Source organism: Corapipo altera, unplaced genomic scaffold, assembly GCF_003945725.1.
Source record: "Corapipo altera isolate COAL_440 unplaced genomic scaffold, ASM394572v1 92, whole genome shotgun sequence".
NCBI lineage: Eukaryota > Metazoa > Chordata > Aves > Passeriformes > Pipridae > Corapipo > Corapipo altera.
The window spans coordinates 684,019-692,487 of record NW_020884994.1 but is presented as its reverse complement, the minus strand read 5'-3'; the positions used below and the strand labels follow the sequence as shown (position 1 = coordinate 692,487).

Below are 8,469 nucleotides of genomic sequence, written 5' to 3'. Positions count from 1 at the left end.
TTGCTCACTCATGGATTGTGAGGGTATAAAAGCCCAGGGAACCTTTGCTCAGGGTCCCTATTCTGAGGCACCAGCTTGGAGCTGTTCCTGTGTTACTGCACCATGAATAAATTGCATTATGGAACGAGGCATCTGAGGGTCTGTTCTGGGAAGCCTGGGGTGGAACCGGTGAGGAAACCTGGTCTGATTGTGTGACTGTTGGGTGTGTGGGGAGTCAGTGCCTTCCTTGGGTCACTGGAGAGGCTTCGGTCCCAGCAGTTAAAGTGCCTGGAATTGGGAGTGTGACTGCCAGAGTCTCAGGAACGGTCAGATTGGGAAATTTCCTTAACACAATGAAGAATTTTTTCCCTAATATCCAACCTGAGCCTCCCCTGGCACAGCTTGAGGCCGTTCCCTCTCCTCCTGTTGCCGCGGTCCGAACGGGGGAGGGGAATGGGGCCGCGACACGGCACGGATCCCAGACACAAAGGTGGGGTGCAGGTAGAATCTTTACTCCAGCGTGCACACGGGGTTTTTATCCGGAGGGAAAGGGCCAGAACATAGGGTGGAGCAGGAGACAGACAGGCGGGGGGGACAAACCAGGATTGAGCCGTGGGCAAAAAAGGGGGGGGGGGGGGGGGGGGGGGGGGGGTTAGCGCAGGAGGGACCAGGGGAGGAAAGGGCGAATGGGGGCTGTCTCCTGCCGCAGCTTCTCCAGCCAGTCGGCAGAGAAGACAGAGGTGCAGGGAGGTGAGCAGGCCGGGACATGCCCGGAAGATACAAATTCGGGGGAAACACACAATGTGTGAAGTCCATTCAATCGCTGTACATATTTTTCCATTTCCGGAATCGTTCCCATTCCGATTCCTGGTCCTCGACATCCTGTCCCTTGTTTCCTGGGAGCAGAGCCTGACCCCCCCCGGCTCCCCCCTCCTGTCAGGGGGTTGCAGAGCCAGAAGGTCCCCCCTGAGCCTCCTTTTCTCCAGGCTGAGCCCCCCCAGCTCCCTCAGCTGCTCCTGAGGTGGATTCTGTCGTTGTTGGTCTCCTCTGCCAGTGTGCCAGCACATTTCTCCGTGGACATAGTCCCTGTGTGTTGATCAGCTCTGGGGGCAGAGCTGTCCCTTGCTTTTCCAGGGACAGGGGCTCTCCCCCACTGCTGACACTGAGCTGCACAGTGTGCACAGGAGTTCAGGGCCTGGGGCTCTCCTGGGGGAAGCATTTGCTGCCAGAATTGTCTGGCCATGCTGATCTCTTTCTCCATGAAGGACCCCTCTTGCTTTCTTCTGTTCTGCAAGTAGCTCCTAAGTGAGAAAAACATTTCCAGCAGCTTTTCTGAGGAATACTGGTGCTGGGTCTGGGAACAGTGAGATAGGGTGACAGTGCCCAGCAGGAAGGGTGTGTCTGTGCTCTGTCTTCTGCTCAGGCTGTCACTATCTAAGGGCATATCCTAACAAGGCACAGAGAGGCTGAGCTCTCCTAGGGCTGGGTCTAGATGTCCCAGCTTTTCCCATTTCATGAGTAGGCCATAAGACTCATGCCTTGTGGCTGAAGGCAAGTCCTTATTTGGGGGGGTTTGTGTAACCTAGATGTGAACATCTCCTCTTGGACGCACAAATCCCTTTCTCAGTGCCTCATTAAGGCCTCAGGGGTCAGACGAACTACACTCAGTGGGAGCTATTATGAGCATTAAATGGTGTGGAATAACAGTGACCCAGAAAGGTCAGATCACTAATATTTCAGCTTATGCAAAATTACATCAACTTTTTGGAGGAGAAGTGGGGGAAGGTATGTGTATGTGTGTGTATGTGTGTGTCTCACCCTTAACTTTGCCTTAGTAAGTTTTGCCCTTAGAGTGCCTTGTTTTCAGCTCTCAGTAAAATACAGACTGAATATTTTCCTTTCAGAAATGTGAAATGAGATTAAATGGATCCGCTCTGTTTATTTAACCGGATTTGATTAACAACAAAACAAATTAACTGGAAAACATTGCTGGGAGGACTGGCATAGCTCTGGAGAATGTTAATGTGTTACTGGGATTATGCGGAATGAACAGACTGGAATCCTCAAATACTCACTTGAACTTCCTTGTTATTCAGGGACCTATTGGTACAGGAAAAGGTTTATTGTGATGTTACATGTATATTGTGTTAATGACAGTGATAATAAATTACATAATATGTTACTATGTTGTTATGTTAATATATTGCTTATTATTAATGTCTGCCAGATGCAAGCCCTGCTCTACAAGCAAAAGGTTGGCCAAACCTGCTTCTGTGGGCCCTTATCCTCCAACTGAAGAGCATATGAGAGAATGATCAGATGGAGAAGACAAAGATGCACAAACATTTTGAAGCAGGTGATGATGTTTTATGTGCCATGTTGGTATGAAATGCTGCTCCAATTGGCTCAGTGTGGAGTGAGGTGGGGTGTCCTATAAACAGGTACCTTGGCAGACATGTCTGTGGGTTCATGTGAGACCATGGTGCCTGTGAGGTCACTGCCTGCTCTGGACCTCCCGATGTACCAAACCTGCCAGAGCTCAAGGAGCCCTGCTCCTGTGGGGTCCCCCATGGGCTCAGGGGCACAGCTGCCTCACCATGGGCTGCAGGAGAACCTCAGCTCCAGGTCCTGGAGCACCTCCCACCTCTCCTTCTGCGCTGACCTTGGTGTCTGCAGAGCTGTTCACATGTTCTCACTCTGCTCTTCTCTGGCTGCAATTTTCATCTGGACAACAACTTTTTTTCCTTCTCAAATATGTTATCCCAGAGGCGTTACTATCATTCCTGATGGGCTTGGCCTTGGCCAGCTGCTGTTGGTCTATCCTGCAGCTGGCTGGCATTGGCTCTGCGGGAAATGGGGGAAGCTTCTGGCAGCTTCTCACAGAAGCTACTGCTGTAGTTCACCTGCTACCAAAACCTAGCCATGCAAACCCAATGCACACTGTCAGAAACACCCCAGTGCAGGGTCATCCTTAGCCACTTCTTTCACTGGTCATAGAGAAAAGACTCACTGCCTGAACTGAAATCCCATTCTCAAAATCTTGTTGCAATAGGTCACGCTGTCATCTTCAGGAGGGACCATGCTAAGAGGAGGCTGCAAATGTCCTGACTGGAGTAACTGCATTCTTCCTTACTGGTGAAATCTGGCAGTTCTGAGGGCTAGCTGCCACCCCACGCTGGGCAGCACTGCACAGAAAACACTTTGTCTTTATTGTTACCGGTGTTGCTCATCACCACAGGTGTCTGATATTACATTTAGTACCTGTCTCAGTCATATGGGGTTGGGTGGGTTTCAGAGTGCATGAGCACTCGGACTGGTGCCTGCTCCAAATGCCATCCAGCGGCGTGGGTGAGGACATCCCTGTCACCATCCCCATTCACCCTGACCTATCCCTTGGTAACAGCAGAGGGCTTTGCAGGAGAAGGTTAGAATCACCAAGAACAGACTGGACACTTGGAATCACAGAATCCTAGAATAGTTTGGGTTGAAAGGGACCTTAAAGACCATCTTTAAAGACCAGAAGAAGTTCCACTCCCTGCCATGGGCAGGGACACCTTCCACTAGACCAGGTTGCTCCAAGCCCTGTCCAACATGGCTTTGGACACCTCCAGTTGGATCATTTTATGTGCTGCTGAAGTGCCATGGATGTCTCTGCCTCTGAGTATCTGTGAAAAGCATCTTGGCTGATTTTTAAATACAGAATATTCCAGGCATCTCAAAATCAAAGCATGAGGGTGATTGTCATCTGCCCTACTCCAGATTCACCCTCACTTCTTACTCTGTGGATGCTGAAGCGGTGACGAAATAGTTCCTGCTGTGATCCAAATGTCTTCTAAAAGGCTTCTTTGGTGGCTTGGAGTGGAAGCTCATTCTTAGTAATTCAGATGTGTACTACCTGAGGTATGATTCTGGTCTGTCTTCTGTAGAGGTGACTGTAATAATCCTCATTTTTTAGTTTTTCCTAACCAATTCCCATCAGCACATGGAGCAAAGCCACTGCAGTGCCAGCCAGGCCTTGGAACACACTGGTGAAGCTCTCCTACATTTGGTTTCCACTGTGTGCTGACCACTGGATTTCACCTCATGATTGATATAAACTTCACAGGGGCAATGTGGAGTCACTGGCAAATGGCAAACACTGTCCTTTCCCGCTTCCATATTGCAGGACGCTCCCTGTGAATCTTCTGTATGTGACTCCTCGAGGTTTCCATGTGCAGGATTAATAAGGGTTCGTGTAAAGTGCTCAAATCCTTTACAAGTCTACACTTGTGCTCTGAACTCGATCAAGTTTTCAACTAAGTGCAAAGTAAATACATGAGGTTACCCTGAGTAACCAAAGGGTCTTGGCAGATCTTAAATAAAATACAAAATACTGTAGGAAGGAGGGAGGAACAAGGGGTGTGTGAAGGAGTGCACACTGTACATGTACAGTGCTCTGGAGCACAAGATGAGGAGTGGCTGGGGGGTGGGGGGGACTCAGGAGAAAAGGAGGCTCAGGGGGGACCTTCTGACTCTGCAACTCCCTGACAGGAGGATAGAGCCAGGAGAAAGTCGGGCTCTGCTCCCAGGGAACAAGGGACAGGAGGAGGGCAAATGGCCTCAAGTTGTACCAGGGAGGTTTAGACCGGATATCAGGGAAAATTTCTTCACTGAAAGAGTGGTTAAGCGTTGACACAGGTTGCCCAGGGCAGTGGTGGAGTCACCATCCCTGGAAGTGTTCAAACAACGAGTAGCCGTGGCACTTCATCATCTGGTTTGTGAACGTGGTGGGCAAAGGTTGGACCTGATGATCTTGGAGGTCTTTTCCATCCTTAATTGTTCCATGGTTCTGTGTTCTGTGGTAGCTCTTGCCCTGTTGCCTTGGTGTGTGTCCTCTCCAGAGATCTCCACTAGATGGTGGAATGGACCAGTAAAAGAGTTTCTACAGTAACAAAGGGAGGCAGCCAGGCGGTGGTGACACCCGAGGTGACCTCAGAGCTGCACTCAGGACCGGATGCTGGAGCACTGCACGCACCCTTGATTCTTTCAGGCAGGGGGTTTTCACCTTCAGACATCTTCCTATCTACTTCTTTTTCTCCATGGTGAAGAGCTGCCTGTTTCCTGGGAGAAAAGGAGTTGAACTCACTGAGGTGCTGCAGAGCTCATCCACACTAGGAAGGGAATCCTTTGGCCAGAGAACTGTGACCTGATGTGGAGACAGCAGCGAGCAGAGCTGGCTGAGGGTGGGGCAGTGCATCACCAGAGAAGAGGTGGGAGGGAAGAAAAAGTTCTACAGGTGCAGAAGACGTGTGATGGGGATTTAAGCTCTCAAGTCTGTGTGCTGAAGCCTGTGCTGCCCTTGGACAGAGTGTTGGACTGAGACCAGCTCTCAGTCCTCAGCCCTGGGGGGTCATGTCACGGTTCTGTGCCTCAGTTTCTCGTGTGTAAGGTGGAGTCAAGTATTTCAACCCTTTTGGGACAGTCTTTTGTTATCTACAATAACATGGCTGTCAGAGCTCTCTAGTTTCATTACTGACTCTGCTGGTGACTTGTGGTCTTGTGTCCTCTGTACCTGCAGTCCCAGAGAGATGAAGCTTTAGCCCCCTTGTGGGACTGTCCAACAGTGGAGGGGCTGACCCTGCCCTGTCCTGGGTCCCTCATTTCGGTGAGGGTTACATCTCCTCCACATAGCACACAGAGCTGTGCCAGAGCCAGCTGCTGCTGAAGGGGGGACAGATGCTGGTCAAACTACTGGTCACTGTTTGGCCAGGCTGGTGAGGGTGCAGCTGCAGGCCTCATCTTACTTATGCAGATTTGATGAATGACACAGAATGAGATGTTTTTCTTTAAAAAATGGAGTTTGCTTCCATGATGGATGCCATGCTGGTGGGGGCTTTGCCAGGAATGCTTCATCTAGTGGAAGTTGTCCCTACCCATGAAGGATGGAATGAGATGACCTTTAAGGTCCTCTCCAATCCAAACCATCCTGTGATTTTGTGATTCTGTGACACCTTCTTTCTGAGAAGAGAGACCAGACAGATCATCTGAAGCCTAAAGGATGTCCTCAGCTCCTCCAGCACTCTGGGTTTCCAGCTCATGGGTTCTGGAGAGGCAAGACCAGCTGCCATGAGGCATGAGGCGTGCAAGGACAAGAGGAAGGATTATCAAGAGCTGTTTCTCTACCTGCATGACTGAGCAAAATTTAATTACCTCTGCTCCCAGGAGGGCTGCTGGCCCTGGTACATGAACCATGAGATTTAGGTTTCTAACAATCTGCAGTGCTGTGATGGGTCTGTGAGTCCTGTAGCCTTGTAAGGTGCCTCTGGGAGTGACCAGGGAAAGCTGGGACAAGGACTCTGTAGTGAGCTGTTCAAGAAAAAGAATGGCGTAGGGAAAAGAGATCATGCTACCCACGGAGAACAAGCTGACCGGGGTTTGCACTCAATCATCTGCTTCTAATGTTTTTAGCCTGTCATATTTCTATATTTTCCTCAGCCTCTTTGATGTTGTGAGCTTGCTCATCTGGGGAATTTCTCTGTTATCTCTCAGACCAGAGTCCAAATCTTCATGCACTGATTGTTGGGTTTGTATTTTCAAGACTTAAATTTTATCTGCTGCCAGATAACACCTTCGGTTCTTATTGACCAAGGAGATTAATTGTTCCCTTTCCTTTTAACAACAAGAGGGAGACATTATAAAATTATCTCACAGAGCTGGTCTTCAGTCATTGTCGTGGTAATGAACCGAATTTTCAGGAAGAGGCTTGGTACTGAGAGCTGGAAGGACGAGGTGAGAGACCTACAGGAACGTTTGTGGAGGTGACTCCAGCCTGGGATGGCAGGGTGTGCCTGCGGGTTCCACAAGCAAACCCAAACCATCCCTGCCGCTCATGCCCTTGTCAGTCCCGCGTGTCTTGCTGTTGTGATGAAGTGCAGGACAGCTTGTCTGTCTGGGCGTGTGGTAAATGGGCAGAATTGCTGGGGTGCGACCTGCCTGGGGACCAGAAGGTCACTGCCAGGCACAGAACAGGGGTCAGTGCAGTGTAAGACAATGCAGTCACTCAGGAAGGGTCAGATTTAGCAGAGGTGAAGCAAGAGCTCTGCAGGGCAGGAACACTCAGCAAAGCACCAAGGTGCCAAGAGGCAAAACAGGTTTTGGCCTCATTATTTGCAGTGTACAATACATAAACAGAATGTGGCCAAGGTTTACTTTAGTGTCTGCTGTTTGTGCCAGCCAGGAGTGCCAGGTCCAGAGGAAGAGGTGAGACACTGCCCGAACACATGTGGAGGGGTCACGTCTCTCCCAGACAATTTGTATCCTCAGCAGAAAAGTCAGAGAAAAGAATAAATGTGGCTCTCTGTAACACTTTTCCTTGAATTAAAACATACACCAGGCTTATTGTTCCCCCAGCACCTTTTTGGCTCCCATCATGTCTCAGCCTTGATCCAAGAGGAACATTTTGAGGTATGTGCTATAGGAAAGGTGTTTGTCTGTGTGTGACCATGTGCAGGATATTCAGTAGTGAATGACAAATTCCAGCCAGGACTTCAAGGTGAGCCCTCTCCCCACATGGGGACTGGGAGCCATCTGGTCACATCTGGGCTGTCACACACAGAGGCCACCACTGCTGGTAAATCAGGTGAGACTTGTGTGTCACAGGAAACCCTGTGAGGGAACACCAGAATCCCAGAGGAGCTTTGGGGATGTGAAGTTACACCTGTCCCTAATTCAGGATGCTTCTGTGGATGTGCCAAAGACTGGAATTTTTTTAAAATACTGTTTCTCTGCCACATGATTGTAAGTGTCCCACAAGCTCAATGATCACAGGAAACAGCCCAACTGGAGCTCACTTAAAGCTCTGTCCACATGCTTCCTTCTTCTGTTCCTGTCTCTAAACCTGTACTGAGAATTGTAATGATTGAACTCAACACTTGCCTGGTACCAAAGGTGATTTCTGCATAATCAGAGAATATTTTAGCCTTCCCATTCCTCTGGGAATAGTCTCACCTCAGTGTGGGATTCAGCTCTACTCAAGGCATAGGGAGCTACTTTGTCCCAATAATACAGGGGAAGGTTTGGAGCTGCAAAGGGGTTCCAAGGTGCAAGAAATAACTTTTAGGGACCAGCATCAGCCAGACAACTCTGGGAGAATGTCGGGTTCTGCCACAAGTTTGAAAAAGGAGGGAGAAGGACTCCTGGTGACAGGACAAGGGGCAATGATTTTACACTGCCAGAGGACAGGGTTAGACTGGATATTAAAAATAAATTCTTGGCTGTGAGGGTGGGGAGGCCCTGGCACAGGTTGCCCAGAGAAGCTGTGGCTGCCCCAGCCCTGGAAGTGTCCAAGGCCAGGTTGGACGGGGCTTGGAGCAACCTGGGATACTGGAAGGTGTCCCTACCCATGGTCTCATCAAGATGAGATGGTCTTTGAGGTCCCTTCCAACCCAAACCATTCTGTGGTTCTATGATCCTGTGATGTAGGCATGAAGGCACTTGGTGTTTTGCTGAAGG

The 8,469-nt window shown here is 49.8% G+C and overlaps 1 long non-coding RNA gene across 1 annotated transcript; it reads left to right on the top strand.

Annotated features, from left to right (window-relative positions):
• The first annotated feature begins 5,048 nt into the window (after positions 1-5,048).
• LOC113958358 lies at positions 5,049-8,188 on the top strand. The gene is made up of 3 exons (XR_003531495.1): positions 5,049-5,060; positions 5,393-5,407; positions 7,761-8,188. It is a non-coding gene; the product is annotated as an uncharacterized LOC113958358 (long non-coding RNA).
• Positions 8,189-8,469: the final 281 nt, after the last annotated feature.